This window comes from Hydra vulgaris, chromosome 09 (genome assembly GCF_038396675.1).
Source record: "Hydra vulgaris chromosome 09, alternate assembly HydraT2T_AEP".
Lineage (NCBI taxonomy): Eukaryota > Metazoa > Cnidaria > Hydrozoa > Anthoathecata > Hydridae > Hydra > Hydra vulgaris.
In genome coordinates this window covers 9,500,001-9,514,457 of record NC_088928.1, presented here as the reverse complement: position 1 = coordinate 9,514,457, position 14,457 = coordinate 9,500,001, and the positions used below count along the sequence as shown (strand labels likewise).

Genomic DNA, 14,457 nt, shown 5'->3' with positions numbered 1-14,457 from the left:
TAAATGATATAACAAGTTTTGATAAAAGTGAAATAATTTTAAATATAAAAGTAATGTTTTATTTGTTGTTGTATTCTTGTTTACATTTATGTATAAAGTTTTCCTAAATAGAGTAAGATATGATCAAACTAAATTTATTCTATGATTTTTTAAGGTCTATTCTGCTAATAATATTTTAGATGACATTATGTCAAAATGTGTTATAGCATTGTTTAAGAATGCTGAAACTTATGGAAATAGATTATTTTAAAAAAACGCATTGTATAGAGTATTTATAGGTAATTGTTTTAATAAATGTGGTGCGTATGTCTTTTCTATTGTTCCTTTTATATTCTGTGTGAAATTTATATTTTTTTTGTAGGACCCTTAAGAAACTTTGAAAAAACGTTTTTAAAAAAACATCCGGTCACCGTTTCATATGGACGTTTAAAATACCAATAAAAAGCATTTTTTACGGGACCATTAAAAAACGTTCGCAAAACGTTCTTGTGCCCACTGGAGTTATTTTAAGGGGATTAATTTTAGTTTAGATAGGAAAGTGGTTGCAAATGTCTGTCTTAAAAGTTCTTGTTTGTTGTGGAATTCTTGTTAGTTGTTCAATTCTTGTTTGTTGTTGAGTTTATATTTATATTACCAATAATGCATAATTTTTTACTATTATTGTTAATTATTATATTACAAATAAAACCTTTACAGTACCACTTGGAGGCCAGAATACACTACAATAACGTTGTTTTTAAATTTTTCACTAATGTTTTCAATTGTTGATCATTGAAATTGCTTTTCAATCGTAAATAAATAATTATAAAATGTAAAAACAAAGTCCTCCGCCTTTTTACCATTTCCTCGTGGTTACTAATTAAGCGGTAATTTGGTAAGGTAAAATTTGAATTAGATTCAATAAAATTTTCTGAATCGTATAATGTCTCTGTTAAAGCTATGACACCAAACCTGTTATATATAATATTTAAAAATACTTTAAACTTTTCGAAATTATGTTGAATGCTTCGTATATTGATGTGCAATTTAGAAATTATATTAGATTGATTTCTTGTTTTAAAATCATAGGGAAAATATAAGGTGCATTCAGTAAATTCATTTTAGTTTTCGTAAAAAAATGTTTTGGTTTTCATAAGAAAAATTGTTTAAAAAGTCATTTTGAAAAGAATCAAACGAAAGTTTTTCAAAGTCTTTGTTGTTTAAAGCATCCATAAAAATGTAGATATATCTACATAATATTTATAAATATTAGGAAAAAATACATATTAAGAAAAATAGTTTTAAATAATAAAATACTCAAATATAAACGACACCAAATTCTTACTTACCTCGCTAATCTGTTTTAACTCCTGCGATATAGTTGTCTTTTTCGTGCATTTTTTTGAAATCTCGAATAACTAATTTATCATAGGATATGTATGCAAATTTACTATATTGCTACTTTTATTATTTTTGTTAAACTCTTTTTTATTTGATTTTTTTTAGCACAAAAGTCGTAGTTGACAAAAATATTTTTACCCTTTTACATAATAGATTTTTTTAAGATTTCAATTTTTTTCTTTATAATATAAAACCTTCAAAACTTTGCTTCTCGTTTTAATATTATATCTAACTTCAGCTCGGTGCGCTCGTTCAACTTTTATATCCTTTAAACCAAAATACTCATTGAATAATTTTTTATCTTTTATTTCACTTGCATTCAAAGTTTCATTTTCTGATTCTTTTTTTCCGTTAATACGTAAATTGTTCCTTCTGGATCTGTCTTCCATCTCTCTTAACTTCTTATTATCCATATTTTCCTTAGGATCATTTTTAATTCAATGGCAAGAAAATTCTCTTTGTCTAAGAAACAAGATTATTTTTTATTATCTTTACAAAAAGAACTTCATGAAAATTCAAACTTTCTTTTACTTCATTTATTTCAGATTCAACCTGTTTGATTTTTTGATCATTGTCAGTTATATCTTTTTCAAATTAAACTGTTCGCTATGTTTGTCATCTTTGTGTTTGCACTTATTATATTTGTAAAACTTATTTCTTATTTTTTCATTACTGATTCCGTTTTTTTTTTTTTAATTCATCAAATATATCCTTGAACAACGTTTTTATTTCCATTAATGTTACTCTCATATTTGTATATATTATTTTATTTTATTTATTTTTTTGCTTTTTACCACCCTGCAAAAACACATTCGTTCATTAGAAAAGCCACAAACTAATTTGAAAACTAGAATGGAATGGAAACCATTTATACTTTAATCATCTTGATGATTACAATCTAATGCAATATATAAAAACTATATCTTATACAGGATTTCCCACCTAATTTTGACATCGTATCACGTCATTTTGACTATGCGTTAATTAATTTTAATATTATATCAGTACATTTTCAAACTGTTGCATTAAATTTTGAAACTGTTGGATTACATTTTGAAAAATTAAAAACACTATATTTTAAATGAAAATTTCTAAGTTATAAATAAAATTTTGTAATACAATAATGAGTATTTAATAAACTAATAATAAAATAAAATTATTTTTTTATTACTAAAACATTTAAAGCGGTTACTGAAATCTTAAATGTAGTTTCTAAAATAACTTTTTGGATAAACGTAAAATATATAATGATAACTTAATTTTGTGGATATTAAGTTTCTCAAGTTACCATAATAAATGTTTTATTGTCATTTTTGTAACTATTATTGACTACTTTTAATTACCAAACAAATTGCCATCAGACTAAAAACTTGTGTGATAACTCTTTATCTAAAAAACAAAAATACTTTTTATTATCCCTTATATTATTCTCTCAATACAACTATAGTACATAGTATAAGTTTAAATTCCATTTTCATTATTTATAAACAGAACTGCCAATTCAAAGAAAATAAAAACGTTCAAGGATAATTGAATTTATTTTATATGGAATTTTACCATTAGAAATTCTTCTGTAAAAACTCTTGGATTTAAACATACTTCAATCTATCCAATTATTAAAAATATAATAGCGGTTTCCCGATAAAACGGCAATTAAAAGGTGACTCCAGAAAAAATAAAGAATACAAAAATAACTCTAGCGAAAATTAAACACAGACTCTTTGAACAAAAATCTATATCAGTAAGTCATTCTACAAAAGCAAGATGTATTAATAATTTTAGTTAAACTTTTTATACGTGTTTGCAAAGTTCCAAAAAGAAGATATTCTGAAGACGTTATTGATGAAAGAGCTATTTATGCAGAATGGCTCATTAACACTTTGTCTTCTTTGAATGACACTTAAATTTTAAACATTACTAGTACAAATTTTTATAATTATTTTTGCCACGTGCTAAGGTATATCACTATGTGTTCAAGAAGAGAATCAATTACAATCCACTTGTTTTTTTTATTTTTAACAAGCAAATATTTGCAATTTAATACTTTAAACAAAGAATCTTTTTTTTTAATTTTAATTTGCATACAAACTAAAACATCATGTACTTGAACAATTTCAGAAAAAATATAACTGTTTTATTTTATGTTAATTAAAGTATTCTTAGCGCTGTCGAACTTGAATGATAAAATGTGGAAATGAGGTTGGAAAACCTGAACTTTTATTGACCAATTTATTATGTGTAATTCCCAAAAAAAATTCCACGTTTTTATTATTCCAACTATGACAAATTGTCATCAAATCATAAATTAATGTCAAATATTTTTATCTGAAGTATGATATATTTTTACAATCCAAAATATTTGTTTCTTCAATACAATCAACTTCATCATAAAATTTTAAATACAATTGCCAATATTTACACACAGCAATGTCGAATCGAATAATCAAAAATCAAAACCGTGTAAGAATGATTGAGTTTATTTAAAACGCAATTCACTATCAGAAATAACAAATATGAAATACGATTTATTCTTTCAAGGCAAATTAGAAAAAGAGATTTTTTAACTAAAAAGATGGCTTCGCAACCAGCTACAAATATACGGTAATAAAATATTTTTGGTTGTTGTGCAACGAACAAATATGAAGTTTTGAAATATGAAATGCAAACAAGAGCATTTAATATAAAAAAGATTTTTTCTATACATTTAGTATTAGCACAGTAGCTGTTAGTGAAACTGTTGGAGCTATTTTATTTAAAAACTTTGACATATATATAATTCTGGCATATATAAAATTTGCCGAATGGTCACACACGAGCCTGAGGGAAGAAACGAAGTACATTAGAATAAAGGAGAATTATTTTTCAAACAAACCATATTTTGACAGTTGTCAAGACAAAAAATAAAGATTATTAGAGAAATATTGAAAATATAAATAAGACAGACAATGCACCTAAACAGCACTACCAATAATAATAAACAATAAATTGTTTTATAAACACTAGTATTAACGAAAATATACAAAAAATATGTCACTAAAACAAAAAATAAAACAAAAAAGTGATTACAAAAATAAAAGTATGCATACAGCAATGAAAGGCCTCGGAATGGAAAAAAAACAAAAAATATTAGTGCCAATGTGTAAACATAATTTGCGTAGTGATTAAGTAATAAACATCTCCTCAGAATCGCGTCTATTATTACTGGTGTTTCGATGAGGATCAGCACTTATAACTAGTTTATCCTGTCAGACAAACGTCATCACCACTTATGCTTTACCCCGCGACTTACGCCTATTCCATACTGCAGTAATTGAATAGGCGTGTATCCATATATATTTTGTGTAGTGATTAAGTAATAAAAGTACTTGCTTTTTAGTTATGATTTTAAGCTGCGCTGGTTGTTTCATTTTCTAACACTTTAGATTGGTTAACAAAATTCGAATGAAGTATCTATGACAGCGTACGAGTTTTTTGAAGACTCTATTGTGTTTTATTTAATTTTAAAAGGGTTTTTTAATAGGGTATATTGCCATTTGATTGTTTTTGGTTTATTTGTGCTGGAAGTACCTATGTGGTTTAAATGGTCTTAGGGAAAAATTTATAATTATTTTCTGTTTGCACTCTTTAATTGTTTTAGTTTTGTTTCGGGCGTTTTTAATTGAATTTTAATTTATTGTGCTTAGTTTTTTCTACCGGTGGTATGGTAAGTGATTTATTTATTTATTTTTATTAATATTGTGCAGTAGATCAATACTTTTTATATCATATCATCAAAAAAATATTAGTGTTTTACAAATTTGGGTGTTGTTGAGTTTTGGCTATTTGTAGAGGATCCTTTTTTACTGCAGTATGGAATAGGCATAAGTCGCGGGGTAAAGCATAAGTGGCGATAACGTTTGTTTGACGGGATTAACTAGTTATAAATGCCTACCCTCATAGAAACGAAAAATAATAATTGACGCGACTCTGAGGAGATGTTTGTTACTTAATCACTACACAAATTATGTTTACACAATAGCAATAATGTTTTTTTTTCCATTCTGAGGCCTTTCATGGTTGCATACATACTTTTTATTTTTGTAATCAATTTTTTTTTTTTAATTTATTTGTTTGGAACACAAGATGAGACAGTTGAACTCAAATTAGTTTCACAATGAGCAAGTAGGTCTGGTAAACTTTGCAAGATAAAAGACTCAACAGAAGAAAAGTTACTTTGAAGACCACGTATATTGGTGAATGATAGGTTTAGAGAACTTGGTGATGAGGATTGTTTTTGTGTTTTATAGTTTTTGGCACTTTAGTCATTTTAAATTTTTTTAAGAACTTGACTCAAAGCATAAATAGAACTCATTACACAATTTAATAGTCGAAGCATTTACCTCATTACTATTAATATACCCTAAGCGTAACATTAGGCGTAACAAAGGGCTCCAAATGCGGCTTTGACAATGCACACCAAAAGTACAAACAGGGACACTATCCATGCGCAACATGCCACTGTTAATACTTTGATATTTTTCAGTTGTTGATGGAATCAGCCTCTCAGAGCTCTACCACAGAGTTTCGGAGACCTCACTACCCGTCGGCTTCAGAATCATAAAACTGAGTTGTAGAGCTGTACCCTCTTAATTTTTTTCTGAAAGTGATTGGTTGAATTTTAAAGAGTTATTAAAAAAACATCAAACTTTGTTTGTTTTCAAATCGTCTTTTTTTGATGATATACCACCGAAGACAAATGTTGTCCGATTTTTCAATAAATAGATTGCATTTTTTTGTCTAACAATGTAATTTTTGAATATTACGTTGTCTAGTGTATTTTCAGTTGTATTAATAGCTGTAAGTTGTAAGAAACAATACATTTATATAACACAAGGTAAATAATACATTAATGTATTAGGGTTATGGTGCAATTTTGTTATTATAAAATTAATATAAAAGCTATAGTTTAAATATGGATATTGAAAACCGTACAATATAAATTAATAAAGTTTTAAGATTTCATTATTTCCTGTTAATTTTAGAGCTAATACATATACCCGTTTGTGTATACACATAGTAAAAACATGTTTTAGACGCGTGATGTATGTCAGTTTTTTAATTATTCTAATGTACTTCGTTTCTTCCCTCAGGTGTTAACTGCTCGTGTGTAACCATTCGGCAAATTTTATATATGCCAGAATTATATATTTGCCAAAGTTTTTAAATAAATTATATTATTTTTTGTTTTCAAAGGTTGCTGGGTTTATTTTGTTTTTTTTTCTTCTTTTTTGTTTTTTAAATTAATTATTTTAGATGCCCTAAGAAGTCCTTCAGGTGTTATCACAGAGCACCGCAGAAGAGGATTTGAAAGGAAGCTCACGCCTCCTTCCTGACCAACGTTGTTAAGCTTGTCCAGATGTGGTGTTGAACCACGGATCTCTAGTTTCTGAGGCCAGCGCGAAACCACTGTGCTACGGTTGTTGAAGATGAAAATGTAAGTGCTTGGCATTTTTGATATTTCTACCTCCTTATTCTCCATTATTCATTCAGCCTATTAAAAACATGTTTTCTGAACGAAAAGAATTTATCAGACGATGTTCGTCTAGAACTATACAGGCACTATTTCAAAAAATTCAAAAAGGTGCATTGATTATTAGGGTAGATCAGGGCATATCGGGACTGTAGAGCATATTGGAACAGATATGCTCTAAGCTTTATATTTCAGCTAAAAATATTTCGTTTTTAATTGCTTTTGATAAAACATTTTATATATTGTGCTTCATTATTGTAAAAAAAAAATTTAATTTTTGAATTACTAAACTTCATTAAAAGTACCAAAATACATCGGTAAGTTTGAGAGAAATAAAATTTGCATATTTTCTTAAGCAATACAACGACAAAATATTTATCTTGAACTATTGCTAATTTGCTTTATTTATTAAAAGTTGATATTTTCAGACGTAATTCTTTATTCTCTTTTAAAATCTGGTTAAAAAAAATCTTTATTTGAACTTTTTGAATAGTATCAATTTCAGTAAAATGACTTATGAGGGGCAAATCTAGTTATCCTAATCTGGTCAACTATATAATTAACAACAAGTCAATTATATAATTGACTACATTACGATCATTCTATGATGCTATTTACAGTTTGATAACTTTATTTTTAATCTTTTATCTTTAATCTTAAAAATCATTATTCTTATTTCGAAAAGTAATATTGGTTCTAAATTAAAATAAATTATTATTTTTATAACTTCGATTATTAATATTTTTTAATCTAAATAACGATAGTAAAAAATTATGTAAGAAAGACCAATTGTCCAAATTAAAGTGTAATGCAGTTTTAGCTGTGAGTAAAATGGAACTTATAATTAGAAAATCTGCTGCTTCATATGGCATGTTTAAACTTGCTCTACATTGGCATATTGCTAGATTAGCCAGCTAATTAAATATGTTTCTAAAGAGTTTCAGTACTTTTTTGTGTGATTTGTGTGGTCTATTATAATTTTTGTTTATTTTAAAATTTACCAGAAGTTACCAATTTAATAATATATGCCAGTTTTGCCTTACTTAATTTTTAGAACAATTTTTAAGTTTTTTTGTTTAAGAGTAAATTATAATAAAACACAAAAAAAATATTTTTTAGTTTGAATTTTTATTCAGAAATTAATGTCTAAAGATTTTTAAATGATAGATAGCCCTCATTTTATATCATTTTTAAAGCTTTACAATTAATGAATATTTGTTTATTTTAAAATTTACCAGAAGTTACCAATTTAATAATATATGCCAGTTTTGCCTTACTTAATTTTTAGAACAATTTTTTAAGTTTTTTTGATTAAGAGTAAATTATAATAAAACACAAAAAAAATATTTTTTAGTTTGAATTTTTCTTCAGAAATTAATGTCTAAAGATTTTTAAATGATAGATAGCCCTCATTTTATATCATTTTTAAAGCTTTACAATTAAGGAATAACTGCTTTTTAATTGTCCTGTTTTGATTTTATTTTTAGAAATTGTTTTTATGTGTTTTCGTTTTCTTATATCAATGAATTTTAAAAAACTTATAAAAATCAGTGTTTACAATGACTATTTTATTCGCAACTAGCTTTGTTTGTTAAGTGTTTCTATATGCCCCGCTCTACCCTTCATCAGTGTTTCTATATGCCCCGCTCTACCCTTCATCAGTGTTTATATAAGCCCCGCTCTACCCTTCATCAGTGTTTGCAGAATTTGCTTAAATACTAAAATAACTTTACAAGTTAAAGGTTAGCATTTTACAATAAATTTAAACACAAAGTTAGTTTTAATAAATTCCTAAAAATTTTAACCTTTAAAAGTGTTATCTGTTTTTAAAACGTAAAAAATACAATGTAAATCTAATTCAAAACATTGCAAGTACTGCTTTAGAATCAAGAGGTTATAAATAACGAATAATGTAAAAGTTGAGAACACATGCAACACCGAAAAATGTTTATTTAAAAATAGAAATGTTGTTTTTGGAGTATTATGTTTAAGATATTTGTGATGCGTCAGATATCTCTTCCGAGACTTAGTTAGCAGTAACTGTTTTTATTTAATGCAGATCAAGTAATATTAAGTCACGCCAAGTTGCAACTTCACAAGTTCATTGACAGCAAAGGTACAACTAATTATTCAAGAGCGGTTTTTTGGGTACACACAAAAATATTAAAAGTACTGTTGACAATAGCAAAAAAACTATTCATAAAAAAGTATAAATACCAACTGGAAAGAAATAATTTTATGCAACTCTACACGTACGTAAAACAGTTTTCTGCAAAAGTACGTGAACCTGTAAATAAAAACTTAAAAATCTAAATTTATAAAAGCATAGATATTTCATCAATTAAAAATATAATATTTTTTTGTTTTTGTTTAGAGGATGGATATCATCTCATAAAAATATCCAAGTTTTTTACAATTACTTTAATCCACAGAAAAGATTTCACCAAGAAAAATGCAAAATTTTTAAAAGTTTGTATGGTAAGCAGTTGTCGAGTAGTTATCAGTTCTAAAGTTGTTTTTCTTCTTTTCTTTTAAAGTAAATAAATTTTGATAGAGTTCAGCAGATAAATTTTTTTTACATTTATACATAAAACAAAGAACATTGAAAATATTCAACTCGTACATACTAAAAACATTCATGTTAAGAGAGGCTTTGCATGAGTAAAACGATCTCAAAAATTAACAAGGCGTGCAACATTAAGGTGGTCCATTTTTAACTTTATTTTAAATTTGAGCCGGTTTTTTTTCTAGTGATGACATTTGATCTAAAAACGCTAAATATTAGAAGCTTTGAATTTATAACGTTTTTTTAGAGTTCGCTCAAAACATTCAAAGTTAAAGTAATTTTTTTACTTTAACTTTAATTTTTTTTTCACTTTTTTAGTGGGGTTCACACAATTTATTTGTTAATCAGTAAGGAATAATTCTAAAAAATATTTTTAATTTACGACTAGTTGTACTTATCCCACAAGAGATTTGTTTCAAAACACATCAGATGTTGCGTAACATATTTCAGTTTAGTTACTCTCATTCCAATACTTTTCAAACATTATATTCTTTATACTTTCGTTCCATTATAAATCTAATATTGTCAAATTGCATTTAAGGAAGACATTAAGCTTTAATTTTTTAAACCTCTGGAGGACACAAGAATTGTATAGTTCAAAATCATGCTCCAACGTTAGTAAGTTTAATTGAAGAAGCTTATAAAGTTAATAAAAGAAACTTGGATTTCACCAAATTTTTTGGAAATTCATTGAGATAAAAAAACTTTCAAGCAAGCTATTGGAAAAAAGGAAGAGCGACTTGCTTTGTATGCAGGACCACCTCTTAAATTGCTAAGTACTCATAAAATTGCCGACGGATCTGGTCAAACGCAACGTTGTTCAGTGATAAACCTAGTTGATAAATGGCAATAAAAAGCATCTGTTGTTGCACTTGTTTACGAAACAGTATCTGCAAACAGTGGAGCGTATAATTAAATTGCAATTCCATTTGAGAAACAAATTGGTCGTTCTCTATTCCGACTTCATTTTTATTCCAGAGCTTTTGATAAAGGCAACATTCAATACTATTTGTGCTCCGAATTAATCACTAAGAGTTCAGCTGTTTGCAAGGTTCAAGGAAGAATTTCATAACCTTTATAAAAATATAAAAGAATTTAGAGTGTTGGACTGGAATGATCAAAATGGTTTTTTATTTCAACGAGTACCTGAAGTAAATACATGAACAATGGAGTGCTTGGAAAGTAAAACATTTCCTTATGATGTTACTATTAAGAACTAGTGGAGCTTATTTTATTTTTTTGGTGAACATATTTAAAAGATCTCTGGATTCAGTAAGCCGGATCAGATAAACATGCAAGTTGAATGTCAAAAGCCTAAAAGTATTCATTCTATATCCTTACCTAGAGGGGTTAGCCGAGTACATTTGCTATTTTTGTTACAAAAATTTCTTTCATCAGTCTGCTATTACTGCTGCTTTAGCTAACAACCTGCATTTCTTTTGTTTAATAATGAAATTTAAATCAATCAACATTGAAAGTGCAGCAAAAACCATCACGTTGAGATCACGTTTGTTTTGAGAGATTGAACCAATCAGATATTTTATCTATTTAATTGTTAATTTTTTCAAATAAAGAATTTGAGTCGTTGTGAGATAAAAACAGAACAATATAAACAGCGAACAAAATGGTTATTAAGCTCAAGGATTTATAGAGATCGCTGATGTATATAAGAAAGAGTAAGGGTCCGTGGCGTACTTCACATCTTATATCAAGCAAAACTCTGAGTTAATTTAAATCAACTTAGACAAATTGCTTGTGATTACTTAGATAGTGCATGTTATAACTGAGTTTTCAGTATCAACTTTTTTTCAAGGTATATTGATTGTTATATATGAGATTATTATTTGATAGGTAACTATAAACTTTATTATAAAAAGTTCTTTCTAAAACTTTTGAGAATTGATATGGGACGGTATTTGCTAATATTAGTTAAAACTCCTTCTTTCATATTGGTATATAAAATCCTAAAAATAATATTTTTAAACCATCTTATTAATTAATAACAATGTTTCCATTGCTATCATACGGGCCAACGGTTTTGTTTGATTTGAGCAATTTAAAAGCACATTTAAATTCATCAAAGTTAGCTCAAAGGAATTAAGCTGTGATGTTAGAAAGAAAGAAAAATGCTTTTCAATATTGTTAACTGGATGAATTTTCTTCGCTAGGTTTGGGCCGACAGGTACAAATATTTATTTAGCTCAGCATTTTTTCTTTTTTAACCGAGAACTCTTCGTTTATTTTAATGGTTTTGAGTAATAAAATGTTTATTTTGTTTCTACCATTGTTTTTTTTAATGATTTGCCAAGTGTGTTTAGAATTTATTTTATACTTTTCTAGTATATTATTTATATTTAAGAGACTTTCTTTGTCGCTCAAATAATTTTGCGTAATTTTTATAAATAGTTTTACTTACCACTGATTTTGATTTTAAATATTTAATATATAGTATTTGTTCATCCCCAGAGGGCACAGTACGTTTTTAAAACGTTCTTTGGACGTTTTTATTAGGTTTAAACGTTATAAAATCGTCTAAAAAACGTTTTTAAACCGTACCGTGCCCACTTGGTTGTTTGAAGATTAGCTTAGTTCCTTGGTTATCCATTGTGGTTTTTTTGTTTTTTGGCTTAAAGTAAAAAAATTTATTTTTTGAGAAACTTGGCTTCTATATTTCAAATTATTCTTGATAAGTTTACATTATCTAGAATAATAATATGTTCCCAATGTACCAGATATAATTGTTCTTTAAACCATGTTAAATTTGCGTCATTAAAAATACATTTAATATAATATTGGTTTTTATGTGAAATATTTTGTTATTAGAATAGTCAATTTAGATAATTTTACATACTAACAATATTTTATTGTTAGCATGTAAAATGATCTGATATATTGTTTTTAATTATGCCGTTTTGAAGTTTCATCAAATAAATCATTGGTCATTATATTATTTAAAAGAGATGTCGTTTATTGAGTGATTCTAGCTGGTTTAATAATCAGAGGAATGAAGCCGATTTCAAATAAAGCATCGTAAAACATTTTATTTTTGATTTTGACGTGATATTTAAAACACTTGAAATTGAAGGTTTCTAATATATAGATTCTTTTTTTCTTTATTACATTTTTAATTATATTGTGAAATAGAAATGTTTTTCAACTTCAAATTAAATTAGAAAAAAATTTCAATTAATTACTTCGCTAAAAGATAACGAGGCTAAAATTATATGGGGAATAAGATAAATACCTAACATAGATTTTTGATAAACTTGAAAACTTTATTAGTTCGTTAATTCGAAAAACCAAACTATTTACATTTGAAAAGATTCATTTCTTTTATCTATTGTATGAGGGCAAAGATATTGAATAAAGATCGAGGTTAAAGAACAAAAGTGAAATGTTTTATTGTGGTTGCATTTTTTTTTTTTTTTGTTATTCACCTCCTCAAGGCCGAAGGCCACTACAGATGAGGAGGCTACTTATTAGTGGTTATAACCCTCTCTCAACTCTATAGCTCCGAAACACGAACCTTGACGAACAAGGCCGCTGCGCCGAGAAACAAGTTGAGCGTGGTACTACCAGGGACGTGGTGGGGATCGAACTCGGAACCTCTCGCTTATGAAGCGAGCGCTTTACCACTACACCACTACCGCATTAACCCGAAAAAAACAATTTGCGGATTATTATAAAATTATCTTTGAGTTTCGTTGAATTATTTAAAAGAAAATCCTAATCTTCCCAACACATGATATAAATCCTAATCTTCCCAACACACAACAAATAATACTTGTAATAAATTGTTTTTTAAATTATCTTTAAAATTGCACGTTTGTCTCATTCTTGCATACATCCCATGTGAAAAATGTGAAAGATTTTATGCACAGGTTAATGCTTCAGACCCTCCAAATTACAATATATTAGCAAAAGGACTTTAAATAAATAAATTCTAGGTAAAATAAAATTTGTTATGTACTAAAACTATAAATAAATGTTGCATAAAATAATTTTCCGCTTTTAAAAACTCATTCTTTGCATTCTATACTTTTATTTTCTGAAATTTTCATACTATTTATTAATTTTTATGTCATATTTAAAAAAAAAAAAAACACGATAAAAAAAACATTCAATATGATACACAAAAGGTTATACATTTCTTTAAAGTTTTTTTAAAATTAGTTCTGGTGACAAGATTGTTATAATCTTCTTCCAGATTCCAAGTTTATATGTTTATATTACATGTAAATTAGTTAATGGCTCCAAGATTTATGTAAAAAAATTTAGATTTCTTTTGATAGAAGTGGTCAAGCCTATTGTTAATTTAAACCCGTCGTGTATCGAGAATCTACCTTCAATGAAAATTTACTTGATAAATGTTAAATACCTATTTAAATATTTCAAATAGTTGCTATTATTTTTGAAAGGTATCGCTTTTGTTTTTATATAAACACAAGCCTTGTACTTCCCTATTTATTTGCCTTTCTTTCTCCACGCAGAGAAAAATTTACTAGTCATATTTCGTAATTAAACTGGTACTAAAAGGTAGTAAAACCAATCTTATAAAAATTAAGAACTATGAAATGCTCCGAACAAGCTAAACACAGAAAAAGAGGCACAAGTTAAGAAGCGATATAATTTAAGTAGGATTAAAAGGACATAAGTATGATCTTTTGTTGCATTAAGGTCACTGATACTAGAGCTGAAATACTTAGTAAGACAATAGAAAAAAAAATTACTGCAACAAATATCGAAAATAGATAGATTTAATTAATTTTGTGGTGATTAGGATTTTTTACTTTATTATTGAAATAAACTTAATTCAAACATAGTACAATGTACTCTACATGAAAATTGTTTCCGTAGTTACCTTAATATTACATACCAAAACAACAAACAGGATCTTCCAAAGTACCATTAAGTTGAGTTTTAATTTAAAATAAATAAAGAAACAACGATCTTTTATCTACAGTACAATACCGATTACTTTATTGTAAAAAATTACTAAAAA

The 14,457-nt window shown here is 26.9% G+C and overlaps 1 long non-coding RNA gene across 1 annotated transcript in view; it reads left to right on the top strand.

The window, feature by feature from the left end:
• Nucleotides 1-3,838: 3,838 nt before the first annotated feature.
• The window catches only part of LOC136084545 (uncharacterized), a 17,048-nt gene continuing 6,429 nt past the window's right edge, over nt 3,839-14,457 (top strand). Inside the window, exons 1-3 of the long non-coding RNA XR_010640624.1 lie at nt 3,839-3,981; nt 6,673-6,853; nt 9,264-9,367. This is a non-coding gene — a long non-coding RNA (uncharacterized LOC136084545). The remainder of the gene's footprint in view (nt 3,982-6,672; nt 6,854-9,263; nt 9,368-14,457) is intronic.